Raw genomic sequence first — 24,381 nt, forward strand, 5'->3', positions numbered from 1 at the left:
TCACCACAAACACTTCCCATAGATTTTATTATCATCACTGTTATTAAGCTGCTTTTCTCTTTATATCTTTACCATATCACTGTTTATTCTCTTTTCTTACCCGTTGCACAGTTGCACTCTCACTGGTCACTTGGTGGGGTCACATTTGGCTCTTTTCACCTGCATTGTTTTGTTCCTGGACCCCCCTCACTATCACTTTACCTGATTGATCACTACCAGATGGCTCTATGCAGCATTATTCATCTTGGTCTTACCAACAGGTTTTCATCCTGAACCTCCTGCTTCACTGGGGAAGATGTGACCGGGGATCAGCCCCAATTCCTTTAGGAACACCCCCACTTTACCCCAGAGTTACTCCCCTTGCCTGGATTAGTGCAGGACCTTGGTGTGTTGGAAACACTTATCCGTACCCTCTGAGAAAGCTGACGGGGCGAAACGCCGGTAAGAGGGAATAGTGGTGACTCTGCCATCTTTCTCTGTACACTCCCGGCATGTCGTCTGTAGGATCTGTAATCCCCATCTCTTGTTAGGATGGTTCCTCCTTTACACTATATGGGCTGTGCTGTATTCCTGGGATATCCCATATAGCACTGGCTGCACTTTATATCTCCTATCTGTATCCCAGGGATGTAATGCGCTGTCAGCTCTTTATTCTCTCACTATTTATACCCTTTGCTCTGTGTCCTCTCATTATATAAGCTATTCATCTATAAGTGCACAGGATCTATTCCCCTTATACACTGATATCCAGTGATAGATCTACAATCCGGTTACATATATCTATGTATGGATTTATCTTACACTCAATAAATACGGTGCACTTATCTCATCTCCACCTTGATAGTGACGCTCTCTTAGGATACATGTTACTCTATGATGGCACTTTTGCACATGGCCACTAGATGGCGCTACATTTGACATTTGCCTGAATTTTTATATCTACACATGGTTTACACAAATTATATTTTCTTGTGGTAACTCTATACTATTTACCATTAGGAGCTGTGTATTTCTGTAATTATTTGTATGTATACATGATTGATTACCAACTCTGTCTCTGTAAAAACAATCCCCTTTAACCCCTTTCTGACCTCGAGCGTAAATGTGCTTCCTCCCTTTGATGTGGGCTCCGGCAGTGAGCCCACATATTTTCCAGCACATGTCAGCTGTATTGCACATCTGCCATTTGCCCTAACAGCCTCTGACAGCGGCATTTAATGTGCACTTCCAGCAAGCACGCCGTAAATCCCGCCCATCGGTGACCCCATCACATGATCATAGGTCACCGATGGGTTGGCATGACAACCAGAAGTCTCCAGCAGACCTCTATGCTTGTCACTGCCGGAATGCTATGAGCGCCACCCACTAGCCAAAACCGCATGGACCAGGGATCATCCTGCCGAACTCCCGCTCTCCTTTTAACTTGGGCAAAACACTACTCAGACAACACAGGGTGAGGGTAACACAGTGTGGGCAATGCTTTATTCTACCACAGAACAGGCAGATAACACATAGAACACGAAGAAAAGATGAGGTGGCACTCACCAGTGTAAAAAGTCTGTTCTTTATTGATCAAGCAGTTCACAGCATGTCCTCAGGGAGAATGGGAGATGGAGTATGCGAGTGACGACGGCCATTTTGCGCTTCTACGGGTCCACACTTTCTTTACTTGGTTTGCACCTTGAAGTGTCCTGTTACATGAGCGCGTCATGGCTTACTGAGCAGTATCGCACCGAGCACATGTGGCGGCTGTGATTTCCCTGCCGTGCAGTTTATCTATTTGTATGCTAACACATACAACAGTCTCAGAAAAATACCAAAGATGGGGCACATTACAGAGTCTCCCCTGTTAAGAATGGGTCACCGAGGAGGAAAACAAGACCAAGCTAAGTCACAGAAAACCAGAGAGGTTGGTAACTAAGCGGATTGCAGACCCCTGGTCCTATCCACACAACTAGCAGTAGCCGTGGAGTGTACCTACAATGATCCTAGATGCCTCGACACAGCCAGAGAGCTAAATAAGCCTAAAGCAAGAAAGGGGAAATCTAAACTGCCCCAGAGCAGACCCCAAAGGAATAGACAGCCCCCACACATGTATTGATGGTGAGACAAGATGAAAGCACAAATACAGGTAGGAAAATAGACTGAGCAAACAATGGGGCCCACACTAACTAGAAAGGACAGGAAAGGAAAGATACTGTCTGCAATCAAGCCAAAAAACACTGCAAAAATGTCCATCACTTCTGACAGCAAAAAATACCCTGAAGTCACTAGACTTCTCCCACTATATCAGCACTCTGGCATATTCTGAGAACAGAGCAAAAAGAGGCCAATCTAATAAGGGACAAAAAGCAAACTGGCACATACAGTGACATAAGAATGGAAATTCAGCACAGCCCCAGCCGGGGCTGGCTGACCACACAAAAAACTGAATAGACCAAACCAAATCAAATGTGAACATTAGCAGAGAACACTTAGCTTGAGAAGGCAGGAACTGAACTGGAAACCAAGACCTCAGGAGGCAGGAAAAAATCACCAGCATGGGAATAGGGAGTCGGCTGTCTTAAATCCAGTCCGTGACTCCATATGTCCTATCCTCATTATCAGGTGGCAGGTCTCTGTTAATTAGATCACCTTCATTACCTCCTGCCACCACCAGAGGGAGCCCGGAAAAAGAACTCACAACTCCTCTGTCAGCACAACCAGCTCCCTCACCAGAAACCAGAGGCAGACCACAAAATGAGTTCACAACACTCCCCCTTCCACTGACCCGCTGGGATAATAGCTGCTGTGACTTCAGATCTTCCAGGGTCACTACACCAGCTGTGGCACCCACACACACAGGGGGTAATGACAAGCGTAGGAAAATGACTGTCCATACAAGGCCAGTTGATCTGAGGATCACAACCTGGCTTCATCTTCCAGGGTCGCTACCACACCTGTGGCCCGCACTCAAAGAGGAGGTAACAATAAGTGTTGGAAGATGACAGTCCATTGAGTCCATACAAGGTACAAGGCCAGTTGATCCGAGGATCACAACCTGGCTTCTCCAAATGTAGCCATGGTTCAGTGATGGTCAATGGAGCAGATCTGTATTCTTCCAACCAAGGCTGAAAACCCCTAGGATGTTTCCTATAGAATGATAGATCCGTGTCCCTTGTGATGATGTTGTGGCTGCTGTCCTGTCTCTTGTCCTTTGGATGTATAGATGTCTTGGCAGACTCTCTCTGGCTGTTTCTCTCAGTCTCTTTATACAGAGGCCTGTAACCTATTTTTAGACTTAACAAGTGTCCCTCACTCAGTATTTACATGAAGGGTAAGAATGCAGATGAGATTATTATAGCATTACTTGATTATTTAAACTATTTACATAGTTTTTCCCTCTCTGCTTTAGAAGTCAACAAACTGGCTCCATAGCACAATGCATAATTAGCATATCAGCAAACATCACTAGTGATCAAGGATAAGCGCACAATAAAAGTCACTATTACACAAACAAAAGTCTGTTTTCTTGACCAACTACAAATCAACACTTAACTTTGAAAGCCAACATACAGATAACATTCTATTATTCTTCGTTTGCTAAAAAATAGTCATCTGGTTAATTAAGATACAATGCTGAATGTCTTCACAATGCCAAAAGTAAAAAAAAAGTTTTTAAAAATATTTAAAAAATGTAAAAGTTCAAGTCACCCCTCTTTTGCCCCTTTCAAAATAAAACAAAAACAATCAAACATACACATATTTGTTATAGCCGCGTTCAGAATCGCCCAATCTATCACTATAAAAAAAGAATTAACCCGATCGCTAAGCGAGAAAAAAGGTCAAAACGCCAGAATTACTTTTTTTGGTCGCTGCAACATTACATTAAAATGCAATAAAGGGCGATCAAAAGATCGTATCTGCACCAAAATGGTTTCCATTAAAATCCTCAGCTCGGCACACAAAACATAAGCCCTCACCCAACCCAAGATCATGAAAAATGGAGACGTGACGGGTATCGGAAAATGGTGCAATTCTTTTATTCTTTACCTAATAAAGAGGAGTTATTTTTACTGATACAGTGGGTATGGAAAGTATTCAGACCCCTTTAAATTTTTCACTGTTTGTTTCATTGCAGCCATTTGGTAAATTCAAATTCATACTATCTATTCTTGACACTGGAGTGGCTTATAAACAACCGAAGTATATAGTCTGAGGTCTGGGATCTGCCAATATGTGGCTAGTTTTCTGACTGTTTTGGATAACATGATACATGATTTTAGTTTTTTTGTCTAGTCTCGCTTGAATATACAGTAGGTCAATATTAAATAGTCTCCTTTTGTCAGCAAACATGAGGAATGACAAGAGACAACCCATTTAAGAAGATTTAATTTTGGTTAAAACTATTCCAACACTATGAACATAAAAAAGGCTTCTCCCCTATATGACGTCTCTGATGTTTATTAACTGTTAATTTACAAGTAAATTATTTCCCACATTAAGAAAATGAAAAAGGCGGCTTCTCTGTGTAACAGCTCTGATGGAGATCAAGAAGTGCTTTCTGGTTAAAATATTTCCCACATTAACAGGAAAAAGGTTTCTCCCCTGTGTGAGTTTTCTGGTGCTTAACACAGCCTGATTTATTGCTAAAACATTTACCACACTCTAAACATGAAAAAGGCTTCTCTCCTGTGTGGATTCTCTGGTGCTTAACACAATTTGATTTATTGGTAAAACATTTCCCACATTCTGAACATGAAAAAGGCTTCTCCCCTGTGTGAGTTCTAAGGTGGGTAACAAAATGTGATTTACGTGCAAAACATTTCCCACATTCTGAACATGAGAAAGGCTTCTCCCCTGTGTGGATTCTCTGGTGATTAACACAATCTGATTTATTGTTAAAACATCTCCCACATTCTGAACAGGAAAAAGGTTTCTCCCCTGTGTGAGTTCTCTGGTGATTAACAAAATGTGATTTAAGTGCAAAACATTTCCCACATTCTGAACAGGAAAAAGGCTTCTCCCCTGTGTGAGTTCTCTGGTGCTTAACACAATTTGATTTCCTGCTAAAACATTTCCCACATTCTGAACATGAAAAAGGCTTCTCCCCTGTGTGAGTTCTCTGGTGATTAACAAAATGTGATTTAAGTGCAAAACATTTCCCACATTCTGAACAGGAAAAAGGCTTCTCCCCTGTGTGAGTGCTCTTGTGCGTAACCAATTGTGATTTACGTGTAAAACATTTCCCACATTCTGAACATGAAAAATATTTAGCTCCTGTGTGAATTCTCTGTTGTGTAACAAAATGTGATTTCTTGTTAAAACATTTCCCACATTCTGAACATGAATATGACTTCTTTGCTTTAGGAGCAGTTTGTTTTTTATTGCCTCTTTTGTGACTTTGATTTTCCTTAGTAGTCAGTAATGAATCAGAAGATGGGACCTGTTTCATAGGATCAGATGACAGATCTTTGCTGTGAATGGATGATGATATATCTAGAGTAACAGCAATCACTTCAGTTGTATCTTGTAGGATCTCAAGATCATCAAATTTAAAAATTGAGGATGTCAGCTGTCCCTCTGATCTCCTGGTACATTCATCTGCTAAGATCAAAAACATTTTTAATAAAATATCCTTCAGTTTTATGTTTTTGAACATTTCTACTTAAACTGTTCATAAAAATGGCAAGTTATGTAAAAATCTTTTTTTTACCAAGACAATGACAGTTCACAGTCTAATAGAAAACCTTGTTGGATGAACCAGTAGTGTGTGGTGTTCAAGTGTTGGTTCATTCTGCCTCCCAAATATCGACAACATTTAGGATCCCTGTATTTAGCAATATTATAGTGAGAAGAATCCACTTAATTTGCGGTGTCTCCTGGAGCACAATCTGGACACTATGTGCTGGGTAAGAAAATGGCAAATGTGTAATTTTCACTCTCTCTCCAACATCCACTGCGTGTTAATTTCCAGAAAGTGGCTGTGGAGTCAAAATATTCACTCCTCCTTAGGATTATAACCCTCAGTGAATTAATTTATAAAATGGAATCACTTTATGGGGATTTCTACTAATCTGGTTTTCTGTCATTTAGTTATATTAGGGCTTCTGCAAACCCCCCAAAAAGGCACGTACCCCTGTCTTCAATGCCATCAATGTGATAATGTTCAGAAAGGAAGCACTTTATTCAGTCCACACTCGGGCAAAAAATAAATGTTTTACATTAACAAGTGTGGTACCATTGGTCAAATAGGACACTTATCCTCTTAATTCCATACCATCAGGGCCGGCGTTATGGGCAGGCAGACCAGGCAGCTGCCTAGGGCCCCCGCTCCTCCAGGGGCCCCCAGCCAGCGGCACATCATACAGCCGCTATGGGGCCCCTGTGAGGCAGGGGGTCCGCCTGCCCCCCAGCGCCGCCTCCCGCCGCCGCACTGAAGGAGGCAGTGATGGAGGAGAGAGCGTCAGCTGACTTTCCCTCTCCCATCATTCCCCGCTCTGCCTCTGACGTCATCGCGCTCTGTGTGCCAGACAGAGCAGGAGGAGACAGGAGCAGCCAGCAGCGTGGGCACGAGGAGAAGGTGAGGAGTGTTTTTTTTTTATATCAGTGTGAGTACTGGACTGTGGGGCCACTCTGGGGGGAATATATACCATGCTGGGCTGTATCATACCATGCTGGGGGGGCTATATACTATGCTGGGCTGTAACATACCATGCTGGGGGGGCTATATACCATGCTGGGCTGTATTATACCATACTGGGGGGGCTATATACCATGCTGGGCTGTATCATACCATGCTGGGGGGGCTATATACCATGCTGGGCTGTATCATACCATGTTGGGGGGGCTATATACCATGCTCGGCTGTATTATACCATGCTGGGGGGCTATATACCATGCTGGGGTGGTATATACCATGCTGGGGGGGCTATATACCATGCTGGGCTGTATTACACCATCCTGGGAGGCTATATATTATGCTGGGGGGGCTATATACCATGCTGGGCTGTATCATACCATGCTGGGGGGGCTATATACCATGCTCGGCTGTATTATACCATGCTGGGGGGCTATTTACCATGCTGGGGTGGTATATACCATGCTGAGGGGGCTATATACCGTGCTGGGCTGTATTACACCATCCTGGGAGGCTATATACCATGCTGAGGGGGCTATATACCATGCTGGGCTGTATCATACCATGCTGGGGGGATTATATACCATGCTGGGCTGTATTACACCATCCTGGGAGGTTATATACCAAGCTGGGGGGGCTATATACCATGCTGGGCTGTATCATACCATGCTGGGGGAGCTGTATACCATGCTGGGCTGTATCATGCCATACTGGGGGGCTATATACCATGCTGGGATGTATCATACCATGCTGGGGGGGGCTATATACAATGCTGGGCTGTATCATACCATGCTGGGGGGGCTATATACCATGCTGGGCTGTATCATACCATGCTGGGGGGGGCTATATTCTATGCTGGGCTGTATCATACCATGCTGGGGGGCTATATACCATGCCCGGCTGTATTATACCATGCTGGGGGGCTATATACCATGCCCGGCTGTATTATACCATGCTGGGGGGGCTATATACCATGCTGGGCTGTATTATACCATACTGGGCTGTACTATTCCTTTCTGGGGGGGCTATATACCATGCTGGGCTGTATTATACCAATCTGGGGGGATATATACCATGCTGGGCTGCATTATACCATGCTGGGCTGTATTATACCTTGGTGGGCTGTATATCATGCTGGGCTGTATTATGCAGCCCACCATAGTATACAGCCCAGCATGGTATACAGCCTGTATAACATGCTGGGCTGTATTATACCATGGTGGGCTATATACCATGCTGTGCTGTATCCCATGGTGGGCTGGGCTGTATAACATGTGGTGCTGGGCTATATACCATGTGGTGCTGGGCTATATACTATGCAGCTGTGTTATATACCATGGGGGTACATTTTACATTATATTCTATAGGGGGAGGCTGTGTTATATAATATGGGGGGCTACATTATATTCTATGGGGAGGTGGGCTGTATTATATTCTATTTGGGGCTACATTATATTCTATGGGGGGCTGTATTATAATTATTATATTCGATGGGGGCTGCATTATGCTATATGAGGAGGGCTGCATTGTATTCTATGGTGGAGCTACATTATGTTATATAAGGGGCTGCATTATATCCTATGAGGGGGTTGCCATATATTCTATGGAGGGGCTGCATTATACTATATGGGGGGTGGGGCTGCATTATATTCTATGGGGGGATACATTATATTCTGTGGAGTGGCTGCATTATACTCTGGGGTAGCTGCATTATTCTCTAAGGGGTGGCTGCATTATACTATAAGAGGGGGGCTGCATTATATTCTATGGGGGTTACATTATATTGTATGGTGGGGCTCATTATACTCTGTGGGGTGGCTGCATTATGCTCTATTGGGTGGCTGCATTATACTATATGTGGGCTGCATTATACTGTATCGAGGACTATGGGGAATAGATTATATGAAGAACTATGGGGTGCATTATGCTATGGGAAGCGAATTGTACTATATGGGTGACTATGGCGGTGCATTATACTATATGGAGAACTATGAGGAGTGTATTATACTATATGGAGGACTGAGCAGTGTATTTTAATATATGGAGGGCTATGAGGAGTGTATTATACTATATGGAGGACTGAGGAGTGTATTATACTATATGGAGGACTATGGGGAGTGTATTATACTATATGGAGGACTGAGCAGTGTATTTTATTATATGGAGGGCTATAAGGAGTGTATTATACTACATGGAGGACTGAGGAGTGTATTATACTATATGGAGGACTATGGGGAGTGTATTATACTATATGGAGGCGGCACGGTGGCTCAGTGGTTAGCACTGCAGCCTTGCAGTGCTGGGGTCCTGGGTTCGAATCCCACCAAGGACAACATCTGCAAGGAGTTTGTATGTTCTCCCCGTGTTTGCGTGGGTTTCCTCCGGGCACTCCGGTTTCCTCCCACATTCTAAAGACATACTAATAGGGAATTTAGATTGTGAGCCCCATCGGGGACAGTGATGATGATGTGTGCAAACTGTAAAGCGCTGCGGAATATGTTAGCGCTATATAAAAATAAAGATTTATTTTTTTTATTTTATATGGAGGACTGAGCAGTGTATTTTATTATATGGATGGCTATAAGGAGTGTATTATCCTACATGGAGGACTGAGGAGTGTATTATACTATATGGAGGACTATGGGGCAGATTATATTATATGGAGGACTATGGGGTGTAAACTGTAGATGTGCTGCTGATAACATGATACTGTATGGTGATCTGTAGGTGTGTGCACACATTGCGGATTAGTCTGCGGCTTTTTCTGCAGAGAATCCATATCTCTTGGCAGAAACCGCAGGGTAAAGCACATGCATTTTTCCTGCGGATTCCTAGCATGTGTACAGCGGATTTGATGCAGGCTCTAGTGAGGTTTGGCAGTGCGGATGAGAGATTGATTGATTTGTATGTCCCAGAACGTACTCTGCAGCTGCGGTTCCGCAAAAAAGAAGTAACACGCTGCAGAAAATAAACCACAGCAAATCTGCACGGAATTTTCCGCAGCATGTGCATGACGGATTTGGTTTTCCATAGGATTACATGGTACTGTAAACTGCATGGAAACTGCTGCGGATCCGCAGGACCAAATCCGCTGCGGATTCGCAGCAAAAACCGCAACGTGTGCACACACCCTTAGTGATCCATTAGTGATCGTTCTGTTCCCATCATTCTTTCTCTGACGGTGGAAAGAGGCCGGGAAACAAGAGTTGAACGACTTCTTCAATTTTGTCGATCATTTAGCGGCCTGAACTCAGCGCATGTAACTACAATCGAAATACTTCTGTGTGATGTGCAATATGTCAGCATTTGGGGCCCCATTTTAAACTTTGCCTAGGGCCTCACTTTGCCTAAAACCGGCCCTGCATACCATTTCACCATAAACTAATATGCTCACCTTAGGCTACTTTCACACATCCGGTGTGGGGTCTGGCGGCGTGCGGCGAAAAGCCGGGCCGCCGGATCCGGCCTGCAGCGGTGACACCGGATGTGTGTGCGGCGTCTGATACGGCTCGGACGTGATTTAAAGGAGCCGCAGGAGGAACATATACACCGGTGGACAGAGGCAGCCGCTGAGAGAGACAGCTGCTGAAAGGGAGGGGAGGGGAGAGAGGGGTGGAGAGAGAGACAGACATGTGGGGTTAACACTCAGTGTCCAGGTGAGAGAATCTCTCTCTCTTGCCGGGCACTTGTGGGGTTAACCCCACAGAGAGATCTCGCTCTCTCACCCAGACACTGTGAGGGTTAACCCCACAAGTGCCCGGCGAGAGATCTCTCACAAGTGTCCGGGTGACAAAGAGATCTCTCTCTCTCGCCGGGCACTTGTGGGGTTAACATTCACAGAGTCCGGGCATGCGCTGTGGAAAAATCCGGTCCGGCACTGACAAAAAACGTTGCAGAGAACGTTTTTTGCAGATGCCGGACGGCTAATTTTTGCCGTGTCCGGCAACAACCGGACATGACGCATAACCATCCGGCACGATGTGGCGACCATGAAAGCTTATGGGACAAAACTGGATCCGGTGCTGGATCCGGTTATTAAAAATGTCGCCACATCGTGCCGGATTACAAAAACCGGATGTGTGAAAGAGGCCTTACACTGACATCTATCATTTGCTTCATTTAATACAATACGCAGTGTTAGTGGGCACAACCTGGCTATTTTAATAGATACAAGCTTATTTTCGACTCCCCTCTCACTTGTGAAACGTGTAGTGCACACAGAACTACTTGCTGTCTGTGGAACGCAAGCAATGGGTCTTCCGGTGCTTGGAACACACGCCGACATCACTTCCGCTTTAGTTGCTCAGGACACAAGTAATTCCAGTCCCGCCCCTTTCCTATTTAGCCTCCGGCATTCAGACTCCACATTGCGACGTGACAAGTGGTGGAAACCGTGTTCAGCCTGACACCCGTCACCACTGACCACCCATGGTAAGAATTTCATAGATTATTATGCCCATATAACCTATATGTCTCACACATGTATCAGTGGAATTATAACGTTCTGATACATTTCTCTTTAGGTTCACAAAGAGCTAATGTACGGAATCTACTATAATTACAGGTATAAACGCTCCTCTATTCGCTTTTTTATATATACGTGTTTAACCCTATACTCACCTTGTAATGTTCTTCTATATAGAATCCCAACAGGGAGCGTTACTACAAGCCTCGCTCTTAACACATCAGGTATCCTTATAATACCACTTTAAGGCTAATTTCACACTTGCTTTTTTTTGCAGCGCGTTTTTCCCGCAAAAAAACGCATTGAAAAAACGCATACAAAAGCATACAACTGCTGCGTTTTTTTCAAGCATTTTTATGCGTTTGTATGCGTTTTTAGTGCATTTTTACCGCGTTTGCGTTTTTTCCAAACATTAGGAGCCCCTCACACTAACCCAAACCATGACTTTACTAACCCTAACCCTGACCCTAACCCTAACCCTAACCCTGACCCTAACCCTTAACCAAACCATACTTAACCCTAACCCAAACCCTAAACCCTAACTAACCCTAACCCTGACCCTAAACCTAACCCTAACCCTAACCCTGACCCTAACCCTGACCCTGACCCTAACCCTAACCCTAACCCTGACCTTAACCCTGACCCTGACCCTAACCCTAACCCTGACCCTAACCCTTAACCAAACCATACTTAACCCTAACCCAAACCCTAAACCCTAACTAACCCTAACCCTGACCCTAAACCTAACCCTAACCCTAACCCTAACCCTGACCCTAACCCTGACCCTAACCCTAAACCTGACCCTAACCCTAAACCTGACCCTAACCCTAAACCTGACCCTAAACCTTAACCAAACCATACTTAACCCTAACCCAAACCCTAAACCCTAACTAACCCTGACCCTGACCCTAACCCTAACCCTGACCCTAACCCTAACCCTAAACCCCCTTAACTAACCCTAACTCTAACCCAAACCCCTAAATTCCATGGTCAACAAAAAAAACGCATGTGCAAAAAAACGCATACATAAGCATGCCAATGTGCACATATGCGCACCCATAGACTTATAATGGGTGTCTTGCTGTAAAAAAACGCATTGCGCGCGCATGCATTTTTTTGAGGCAAGTCGAACGCCCAAAAAATGCAACAGGATGCATTTTGTGCGCCCGAGCGCATACCGCAAAAAACCGCATGCGCGGAAAAACGCGTACAAACGCATGTGTATGCGCACATAAGCGCATCCCATGCAAAGTATAGGAAAAAAAACGCATGCGCTATTTAGCGCTAAAATACCGCGAAAAAAACGCAAGTGTGAAACCAGCCTAATTACCACGAACTAATCACCTCCTGGTCTGATCTCTAATTATTTTTTGATCTTAGTACTATTGGCCTCACAAAGTTCTGCCATATGCCACACTGAATTAATATACAGCATTCTACTATACCAGGGAGCTGGATAGCTCACCATTGTGCTTCTAACAACAGGTAATTTATTATATCTCTAGTTTCTCCTTTATGTGTATCCTATTTTTTACTTAGCATACTTACGTGAGCTTATATTATATTCCAGTGGGGATCCACGTTTGTTCTCCATATTTACCACAATAATTTTAAGCAGTCATGGTTTATGATGCATGTAGGCCAGGACACTGGTTTATCTGACCACTACATTTACTGGGCCCTGCTGTCCTAGTTTAGTTTGATTGTTAACGAGCAGAGCAAAAAAAAAAAACCAAAAAAAAAACAGAACTAAGCATCAGACTGCTATATATTCAGACGTAGCTTGGGGGAGGCATTTATGCACATTTAATCGAAGTACATTTGATCAAAGTATGAGTCAGTTATAACATGGCAGTTAGACAGGGCAGGAGACAGTTAAGACATTTATATACATCTTATCCATGTATATTTGGATTACAACAAATATATACCATATGCATTTGTATAATTTATATCCTGGCCGCTGCATTTATACACATCCACCGCCCTGGCGCTAACTCTTTACACTCTATCCATATCGGCCCCTCAGTCCTTTCCTTTGTATAGCACTCATGCTCTCTTCACACTGCTACATTGCACAGATCCAGTCAGTCCCACCATTCAACAATCAGAGACACTCTCACAAATCACTTAACCATCTGCTCACTCTTTCTATCCTCCTCCTAGTCGCAGGGGACATCTCTCCCAACCCCGGCCCCTCATGTTATAGTAAGTCAAACCCCCCAACTGCTACACTCAGAAACCCCTCTAATCTTATTAATGTTCCCTGCATGCCTTCTGTCGCTTAATTGTGCCCTTTGGAATTCTCTCTGTGTTACAAACTCTCCTTCATCCATGACTTTCTTCTGGCTCTTACTGAAACTTGAATCCAGCAGACACTACCACTGCTGCTGCTCTTTCATATGGGGGACTAGACTTTTCTCATACCCCAAGATCAGACAATGGAGCAGGTGTAGGCATTGGTCTGCTTCTATCACCAAAATGTACCTTTCAGGTTATCCCTCAAGCACCCTCACTTGTCTTCCCTTATTTTGAGGTCCAGGCCGTCAGACTCTACACCCCCTTCTCCATGTGAGAGGCGGTGGTGTATCGTCCTCCCGGCCCCTCCCAACAGTTCCTGGATCATTTTGCCACCTGGCTTCCACATTTTCTCTCCTGTGACATCCCCACCCTCATCATGGGCGATTTCAACATCCCCATTGCTCTTTCCCTCTCCCCATCTGCTTCTCACCTTTTATCTCTAACCTCCTCTTTCGGCCTCTTGGAGCATACTAACTCTCCAACGCATGAAGACGGAAACTCCCAACACTTGGTCTTCTCTTGGCTTTGTGCAGTGGATGATTTTGCAAACTCCCCTCTCCCACTCTCTGACCATAACCTTCTTTCATTCTCTATCAAGAACTGCCATCCCACTCAGGTCACCCTCACTGTCCACACTTACAGAAACATACAGGCCACCCAGAAACTTATGAAGAACTTGCAGTCATCATTGGCCCCTATTACAATGAAACACTTCAAAGTGCCCTGGATGAAATTTCACCTATATACAGAACAACACGACACAGACGGCGACAACCCTGGCACACCCTGCAAACACGTTTCCTGCAGCGGTGCTCCAGGTGTGCCGAACGTCTGTGGAGAAAATCCAATCTACCAGAAGATTTCATCCATTATAAGTTTATGCTTCGAACATACAACACTGCCCTTCACCTCTCCAAACAAACCTATTTCAACACCCTCATCACCTCACTGTCCAATAACCCAAAACGTCTCTTTTCATTCTCTACTCAACCCAAGAGTGCAGGCCCCAACCACAGAGCTTTGAGCTGACGATCTGGCCAATTACTTCAAAGAAAAAATTGACCATATCCGACAGGAAATTATCTCCCAATCACCTCATACCATGCACTGTCCTCCCTCCCCCACTGCATCTAGCTCACTCTCTGATTTTGAAACAGTCAAAGAAGAAGTAAGTAGGCTCCTTGCATCTTCTCACCCAAGCACTTGCATCAATGACCCAATTCCGTCACATCTCCAGTCCCTTTCCCCTGCTGTCACCTCTCACCTATCTAAAATATTTAACCTCTCTCTCTTCCGGTATCTTTCCTTCCTCATTTAAGCATGACATCATACAGCCATTACTTAAAAAACCATCCCTCGACCAAAACTGTGCTGCTCACTATAGACCTGTCTCTAATCCTCCCTTCATCTCTAAACCCCTGGAACGCCTGGTCCACTCCCATCTTATCCACTATCTCTCTGATAACTCTCTACTCGACCCTCTCCAATCCGGTTTCCGCTCTTTACACTCTACTGAAACTGCCCTCACTAAAGTCTCTAATGGTCTACTAACGCTAAATCTAATGGTCATTACTCCATGCTAATTCTCTTGGATCTTTCTGCAGCGTTCGACACTGTGGATCATCAGCTCCTCCTCACTATGCTCCGCTCCATCGGCATCAAGGACACCGTTCTCTCCTGGTTCTCCTCCTATCTCTCTGATCGCTCCTTTACTGTATCTTTTGCTGGTTCCTCCTCCTCTCATCTTACCCTTACTGTTGGGGTTCCTCAAGGATTGGTTCTAGGCCCCCTCCTCTTCTCTTTGTATACTGCCCCTATTGGTCAAACAATCAGTAGATTTGGTTTTCACTACCATCTCTATGCTGATGAAACCCAATTATATGCTTCCTTTCCTGACATCATGCCTGCCTTTTTAGAAAACACCAGCGATTGTCTAAACACTGTGTCTAACATCATGTCCTCACTATATCTGAAACTGAACCTGTCAAAGACTGAACTCCTTGTGTTTTCTCTCTCCACTAATGCACCTATACCCGACATTGCCATTTCTGTGTGTGGTTCCACTATTACTCCCCAGCAACATGCCTGCTGTCTTGGGGTCATACTTGACTCCAAGCTTTCATTCGCCCCCCACATCCGATCACTGGCTCGCTCTTGTTATCTGCACCTCAAAAACATTTCTAGAATTCAACCTTTTCTTACCTTCGACTCCGCAAAAACTCTTACTGTTTCTCTTATTCATTCTCGTCTGAACTATTGTAACTCTCTTCTAATCGGTCTCCCTCTTACCAAACTCTCCCCCCTCCAATCTGTCTTGAATGCTGCAGCCAAGATCATATTCCTCGCCAATCATTACACCGATGCCTCTACCTTGTGCCAGTCATTACACTGACTACCCATCCACTCCAGAATCCAGTACAAACTTAGTACACTCACCCACAAAGCTCTCCATGGCTCAGCACCACCCTACATCTCTTCTATCGTCTCAGCCTACCACCATACCCGTGTCCTCCGTTCTGCTGATGACCTGAGGTTAGCATCCTCAACAATCAGATTCTCCCACTCCCGTCTCCAAGACTATACATGTGCTGCACCAATTCTTTGGAATGCACTTCCCAGGTCAATACGATTAGTCCCCAATCCCTACAATTTTAAACGTGCCCTGAAAACGCATTTATTCAGATTGGCCTATCGCCTCAACACACTAACCTAATCTATCCCTGTGCGGCACAGTCAAAAGTTTTACCATAACCAGGTTCCCCGTATCATGTCCCCACATGCTTTATGCATCCATTAGTCCTCTGTGTCTGTACTGTTACACACTTAACATTATGGCTGGTCCTTACAATCAGGGCAACTCTTACCACCCACCTTTCGTGTCTACCTCTTTCCTCATAGACTGTAAGCTTGCGAGCAGGGCCCTCTTTCCTCTTGGTATTTGTTATAATCTATGTGATTATTGCTATGCTGTAATGTCTATCGTCTGTGCAAGTCCCCTCTGAAATGTAAAGTGCTGTGGAATATGTCGGCGCTATAGAAATAAAATTATTATTATTATTTATTAGGTTCATTATCCATTATTTTCTTTCCTTTCAGTCTTCCCATCTGGTTCTCCATACATATTATTTTATTTTTTTCTGTACAATTATCTCTTACTATGTAAATGTATTTCATTATCTTTTTTGTAAATTATACTACATCTTCGATTTTCCATACATTGTAAGCAGGACATAGTCATTGTAAGCTTTTATTTATCATTTAATCGCAGACTGAGGAAGGCCATGTAGGCCGTAACGTTGGGAGCTGGATAGCTCACCATTGTGCTTCTTACAACAGTGGGGATCCACGTTTGTTCTCCATATTTACCACAATAATTTTAAGCAGTCAGACTGAGGAAGGCCATGTAGGCCGAAAGGTTATTTTACGGACTGCACAAATAAAAACATTTCTACTATACATGGACGCCTTAAGTTGAGTGCCAAGTTATCGTATTTTTCGCTTTGTGAGACACACTTTTTTTCCCCCAAATTTGTGGGGGAAATGGGGGTGTGTCTTACAATGCGGATATACCGGTAACCACTTACCTGTAAGTAGCTGCTGGCTGGGATGAGGGGTTGTCCGCTGCCGCCGCGCTGCTGTTACCCGCCGCCGTTGCCTGGGATGTCCGCTGCTGCTGCCTGGGGAGTCCGCGTCCGCCCGTGATGTCCGCTGCTGCGGGGGGGCTCTGCCGACATTTTGTGAAAGGCCAGAACCCCCCGGGAGTTCTGTGGTTTCCTCCTGTGCGGTGGACTCCAGTAACATGGCCGCCGGGAGGTGGCGCAAGCGCAGACGAAAATCTCGGGAGATGAGATTTCAGTGCTGAGATCTCATCTCCTGAGATCTCCATGCTGGGATCTCCATCTGCGTAGGCGGCCATTTTACTGGAGTCCACATGCACAGGCTGAAACTATGGAACTTCCAGGGGGCTCTGGTCTTTCAAGAAATGTCGACAGAGCCCCCCGCAGCGGCGGACATCCCGGGCAGCGGCAGCGGACAGCAGCAGCCGAAATCCCAGGCAGTGGTGGCCTCGGACACCCTGGGCAGCGGCGACGGGCAGCAGCAGACCTGTAATAAGTATCAGGCACATGGGACCCTGGCAGCACACTGTTTATCTCGGTGATACAAACCCATGCACTTCATCCTTCTTTAATTTTGCACTGCAGCACTTTGTACCGGATACTTATTACAGGCACATTGTAGTTATATGCCCCATGATGTGTCTGCACTATTAGCACTTTATCACACAGCGATTGTGGCACTGGTTTCTGTATACCACCTTTGGCACTAGAGCACTTTGTTTATAACACTCTTCACATTTGCACAATGCAGCACTTTGTTAATATGGAGGGAATCAAATTTAAAAAAAATATGAAATCAGAAAAACAATGATAGGGGCAGTTGAAAAAATTAGGAAAAAAACTGAAGCAAAAAATGTGGTCAATTCTGTACTTAATATCCCCTATCCAGGTATATATGGTCCCGTCATCCCTATTCAGATATACATGGCCCCCTCATCCCTATCCTGGTATGCATGGCACCATCTCATCCTAGTAAGCATGGTCCCATCCCTATCCTGGTATGCAGGGACCCCCATCTCGTCCTAGTATGCAGGGCCCCATCTCGTCCTGGTATGCAGGGCCCCATCCTTATAAGAAGCCCCCACCCCCATTCCTATCCTGGTATGCATGGCCCCATCAGAAAACAATAAAAAACCCAAATCACTACACTTACCTACCCGGCGTTCCCTTCACAGCCTCCTGCTCTGGTGCCAGCAACTGCTTTATGCTTGTAATCAGCACTGAGAACAGTGAGTATTCATGAATATTCATTTCTCTTAAGTAGCGGCACACGTGACCGCCGGTAGCAGCAGGAAGCCGGTGGCTGACACTGCGCGCTACTGAAGAGAAATGAATACTCACTGCCCTTTGTGTGCACAGTCCTGGCAGCTGTGCTTTGCTTGTGAGCAGCGCATGGCGTCCCTGCCATGTGCTGCTTACAAGCATATAACAGTTGCTGGCACCAGAGCAGGACGCTGCGAGGGAACGCGGGGTAGGTAAGTGTAAAGGTTTTTTTTTCTATTGTTTTCTGATGGGGCCATGCATACCAGGACCGGGGTTGGGGGCTAATCATATCAAGACACTATTATTAAAGAGAAATGAATATTCATTGCCCTCCAAGCCCATGGGTGTGTAATGCAGTGAATATTCATTTCTCTTTAGCAGCGGGAACAGGAGTTAGCCGCAGCCACTGGCTCCAGCCTCCTGTGACCTGCTGCTCCACGGATGCCGTTCCCCCACCCCCCACCACATCCAAAGCAGGTACATCTGGACTATAAGATGCACCCCCCATTTTCCTCCACATTTTTGAAGGAAAACAGTGCTTCACACAGTCCGAAAAAAACGGTAGTTTTAATACAAACTTAAAAACTCAGGAAAAAGGGAAACTCTGCTGTTATTGTACAGAAATTCACACTTGGCCTCACTGCACATTTACTGTTGTCGCTCATAAAAGAGAAGTTTGGCCAGAAAGACTGGACCTGGTCTTGTAGGGACCATGAGACATTCAGCAGCACAGAAGGGAGAGAAGATTCATCCGATAAGATCTCAGGGATCTAGGAAGCCAACAGCATCATTACCCTCCGCTTTCTCTTACAGGCCCAGCATAATACTTTTCTTCAAGTGATTTTTTATCTTGTCAGCACATTCTACGTACGCTGTCATTTGGCTTTATAGTTACAGATCTGGGCAGGTAACGGTCAGCGTCTTCTAATACCAGGGGGTAGGTGGATCTACCAGGTTGTAAGTTCTATAGAAAAGGGCTTTCAATGCCAGATAACATTTCAACCATTTTGGGTGGAGGAGAATGTTGTGGTCTAGAGGCAAAATGGTGATCATGGTAATACGGCCGGACTACACCACCGATAAAGCAGCCACAGCCGGTGACTGAGAGGAATCTGTGACTTCTCTGCATTCAGTGGTTACTACTCACCTGGGTAGTCATATGTGGGAATCTCCTCTTTACACCACTCATCACCCCTCACATATGTCTCTGTAGTATTAATATGGGTCAGATCTTCACCCTGAAACAAATATTGTAAAAGTCACAGACAGATGGAGAAGTCCCATCTATGATCAGCTCTAATCCTGCCATCTCCACCGTTCTCATTACACAAGTATAAAACATATAATACTGGTGGATAAAACAAGACTGAGCACAAGACCTTCACAGCCGCCTACACATCATAGGGGAGATCTCCTGACACCGTCTCTCCATCTACCTGATGATCCTGAGGAGCACTGGGATCTTCTTGGTTACAGTCCTGTGGAAGAAGAGGACGGGGACATCTCTCTGGTGTTGTCCTCTTACTGGATAGATCTGGAGGAAACACATACAGGGACTGAATTCATTCTCTACATACAGATAATTAGGCCGTGTGTATTTAGTCCTGTCTATTACCTGGAGATGTGAGGGGCTGGGGAACCTCCATTATGATGTTCTTTTACTGATCTCTGTGTCCTAAATACTCCCACTCTTCCATGGAGAAATAGACAGCGACATCCTGACACCTTATAGGAACCTGACACATACAATGATACCGTCATCCCCGATCCCTTCATAGTGTTACTGTATAATGTCCCAGCATTCCCAGCAGTGTCACCTCTCCAGTCAGCAGCTCAATCATCTTGTAGATGAGTTCTAGGATTTTCTGGTCATTGATGTCCTCATGGATCAGGGGGTGAGGTGGAGGCCCTGTGATTGGGCTCAGGGGTCTTCGCCATCCCTCAGACACAGGGTCCTGACGGCGATCACTAGAGGTCTTCTTCACCACTGTGTAATCCTGGTAATGGAGAGACACATTAATAAATCTCACTACAGACATTTCCAGAGTCCTCACCTCTCCAGTTCTGTCCATCTGTTATTCCCACAGATAAGAATGATGTAATGTGACGTCATCAGAATCTCTCACCTCTCCAGTGAGACGGAAGAGGATCTCTAGGGTGAGGTGTAACATCCTCTCCGCCATCTTGTCTCTGTCCATATCCATCCTTGATGGGTAAATGAGGAAAATTCTCTTCTGTAGAAGATCTTCACTGAGAGGATCCGATATTGTAGAGACCTGAATGAGAAGAAGATGATCCGATGTAACATCATAAGAATCCTGTGTAATAATACAATTACTGGAGATAATAAGGGAAACATTTGAGGAGATTTATTATCTTACAGGGTTTAGTTTTCTTCCCTGACATCTACTAATAAAACCTATATATTTAGGCCACAGACAACAAGCAGTTTCCTCCTCGGAGTCGGCAGCTGAACACGTTCCTCATAGACTCATCTTCCATAACGCTAATTCTCGTCTCATTACCGACACTGGAATCGGCATTAGCAATACTGCAGGAGATATTCATTACACGCAGTAGCGTAGCTACTGGAGCTGCAGAGGGGGTGGTCGCCTCGGGCCCTGTGTTCTGAGGGGGCCCACCCGGAGCTACGCTACTGTCAGGGCTGGCGTTTGTACTGCACATGTATCAGAGTGCAGGGAGTGAGTCATGTGACCGCTCTTCTGCAGTCTGTGGAGGAGAGGGGGAAGGAAGGTCACCCACCCAATCCAGGATGAGCGCGCTCTCCTTCAAAGCTCCCTGCTGCAGAGAAGTCATCAGCCCCAAACGCCTGGACGCAGCGGGGCTTGCTCTGCCTCTGACTGTGAGCTGGCCGCTCACAGGCAGCACATGATCCCTGGCTGCAGTCGGCTCTTGCTTCCGCTGACGTCCTGACAAGTGCTGCCAGAAGCCGGGGGTCCATCTTCCTCCTTCTGCGCTGGCTGCCAGGCTTGTGATGTCAGCGCTGGGTTAGGTGCTGCCTGTGAGCGGCCAGCGATAACACCGCTCACAGGCAGTATAGGCAGCATGAGGTATTTACAAAATTCATTAGGGGCCCCGGGGGGATACATTGAGGGTTAATTTAAAGTAGTGGACAACCCCTTTAAACTTTTATGTCTTGTTTATCCTGCAAGCTGGACAGAGACTAAGGGTATGTGCACACGTTGCTTATTCCATTGTGGATTTTTCTGCACGGACTCTGCAGAATCCGCAGATAAGACGACCTGTGTTTTACCTGCGGGTTTCCTGCGGATTTAGTGCGGATTTGCTCTGCGTTTTTACACCTGCGGATTCCTATAATGGAATAGGTGTAAAAACGCTGCGAAATCCGCACAAAGAATTGACATGCTGCAGAAAATAAACCGCTGTGTTTCCGCGCTGAATTTCCCGCAGCATGTGCACAGCGGTTTTTGTTGCTCACTATGGGCCTGATTCACCGTCTCTCCTGCCTTGATTGACATGGCTGACGTCTCCTGTGTCATCCACTGTCTGTCCAGCTCTCGCACCTGCACAGGAGGGAACAGGAGCTGCGCAGCGCAACAGACCGGATGACATAGGAGGCGTCAGCCACGTCAGTAAAGGCAGGAGGATGGCAATTGTGGGGTCAGAGGAGGTGCTGAACAGGGACCACAGACACTCATCCGACTGGACGCTGCCGATTAGCTTACGAGAAGGAGAATGATTATTTTCTTAAGTTTGCGAGCAGCTGGAATCTTGCAGGATGGCTTTTTAAATGTGGCTAAAAGGCGGTGGCTACAGGTCTTACAGATTAAAGGGAGCCTTTCAGCATGCTGTCCCCATATAAGGTCCGGCCAGCATCGCCCTCACATACAGTGTTCTAGAATGCTCTCTATATGTCCCCAATCCTCTATGCAAGGCACAAAAAAGAGCTTTTATTATACTCACAGATGGCGCGGTCTGGGCGTCTCTAGTCTTGATCCGGTGCTCACCCTCTTCTTGTGATCGCTGTCCCGCTTCGTGTGGAAGATGCGTCCTACATCATGCATTCAGTGTCCTCTATCGCACTTCTGTGCAGGTGCACTTATCTGTGCCCTACTGAAGTCAGAGCACAGTATTGTAGTGCGCATGCGCCGGCTTTACATCCAGGTCATCAGCGCCCTTTAGCCTTTCCCAGCGCATACGCACTACAGTACTTAGCTCTGCTTTCAGCAGCCCAGAGAAAAGTGCGCCTGCACAGGAGCACAATGGGTGACACTGTGTGGATGACTAAGGACGTGTCATCCAGATGAAGCAGTTATGGAGAATGGCGATCATAAGTCAAGACCAGCTATGCCTTTGTGAGTGCCGTTGGTGAGTATAATGAGAGGTCATTTTTATGCCTTGCACAGGCGATTGGGGACAGATTTACAGCTTTCTATATAGACTCTGCCTATGGGGATGCATTACACTATAGAGGCTGCCTATGGGGATGCATTACGCTATAGAGGCTGCCTATGGGGGTGCATTACACTATAGAGGCTGCCTATGGGGGTGCATTACGCTATAGAGGATGCCTATGGGGGTGCATTACACTATAGAGGCTGCCTATGGGGATGCATTATACTATAGACATTCAAAAAGAGAAAAAAAAGCCAGCTCACCTGAAGGCATGTGTAGTGGGTAGCCCGGACCACGTGCAGTCTTCACGCAGTAACCAAGGAAAAAGAAAAAAGGTCCAGCTTTGCAAATTCAAGTCCAATTTATTGTTAAAAACAAGTCCAAAACAGAGCAAAAAATGGTGTGTTCACATGAGTAACAAGTAGTAGATTACGCGTTTCGAACAATAGCTTGTTCTTTCTCAAAACTACTTCCCTTGGGTGTTACTGCAATATATACTCTTTACACCCAGTAAATTACAAACACATGGTGTGAAGGGAGAAAAAAAAAAAAAAGGGGAGAGGGAAACATGTGTGAGATATAAAAAATAACATTACAAAGAAAAACACATTTTTTGTGAAAAGAGGGGGGAGCCAAAAAAGAAAACAAAAAAGAATAAAAAAAAAAAACAATTTTTTAAAAAGTTTTTTTGTGCATATATATATATAAATACAATTATAATAACATCAATAATGAAACATAATTTCTCTTCTGGCATTCAATCCATTTGGAAAGCATGTATTTAGATAGAAAATCCAATATGCTTCGCGTGTTAGAAGACGTTTTTTCAGATCTCCACCTCTTATATGTGGTGTTATTCTCTCAATGCCCATGACACGAAAAAATTCAGTACTTCTTTGGTGTTCATTAATGAAGTGTCTGGATGCAGATGAGATGGAGCGATTAATACTGGAAGGAGATAAGATGTCAGTTATATGTTCAGATATGCGAGTCTTGAGCATGCGAGATGTGCAGCCCACATATCTCAAGTTGCATTTGGAGCAGGCAATCACATATACTACGTTTTTACTATTGCAATTAATATATTGTTTTATTTTATGTTCATTACACTTAGTACCATCAAAAAAGGAATGAACATTATTAGAATGTACACATGTTCTGCATCTGGATGTACCGCAGCGGTAAAAACCGCAGCAGTGTAGCCATGTCCGAGATCCAGTTTTAGAGCTAAAAAAGCTAGGAGACACTATGTCTGATAAGGTGTTGGCTTTTTTAGCAACCACTCTGCAGCCATTAGATAAAATGCTAGACAAGACCTCATCTTCAAACAGAATAGGTAGATGTTTCAAGAAGAGTGCTTTAATGGTGTTAAACTGAGAACTATATTGGATAGAGCAAACCATCTTATCTGGATTTTTATCATTATTATATACCTTTGGCAATAACAAATCATGTCTTTTTTTCTTTTGTACAATTTTCTTTGCTCTATCTAGACACCAATTAGAGTAACCCCTCTTGCTCAGCTTGTTGCAGCATGACTCAATTTCTCCTTTCAGGGCATTGTCATCACTGCAATTTCTAGTGATTCTAGTGAGCTCCCCCACTGGTATAGATTTAATAGTGTGCCCGGGATGGCTACTAGATGCATGTAAAATGGTGTTACCAGAAAGTGGCTTGCAGAATGTAGCAGTGCTGATGACAGCACCTGCAATACCTTTTAGTTTAAGATCCAGAAACGA

The 24,381-nt window shown here is 45.0% G+C and overlaps 1 pseudogene; it reads right to left on the reverse strand.

Annotated features, from left to right (window-relative positions):
• The window catches only part of LOC141063313 (uncharacterized), a 155,985-nt pseudogene that overhangs the window by 76,600 nt on the left and 55,004 nt on the right, over nucleotides 1-24,381 (reverse strand).

This window comes from Dendrobates tinctorius, unplaced genomic scaffold (assembly GCF_039654945.1).
Source record: "Dendrobates tinctorius isolate UK_male_01 unplaced genomic scaffold, ASM3965494v1 ptg000249l, whole genome shotgun sequence".
NCBI lineage: Eukaryota > Metazoa > Chordata > Amphibia > Anura > Dendrobatidae > Dendrobates > Dendrobates tinctorius.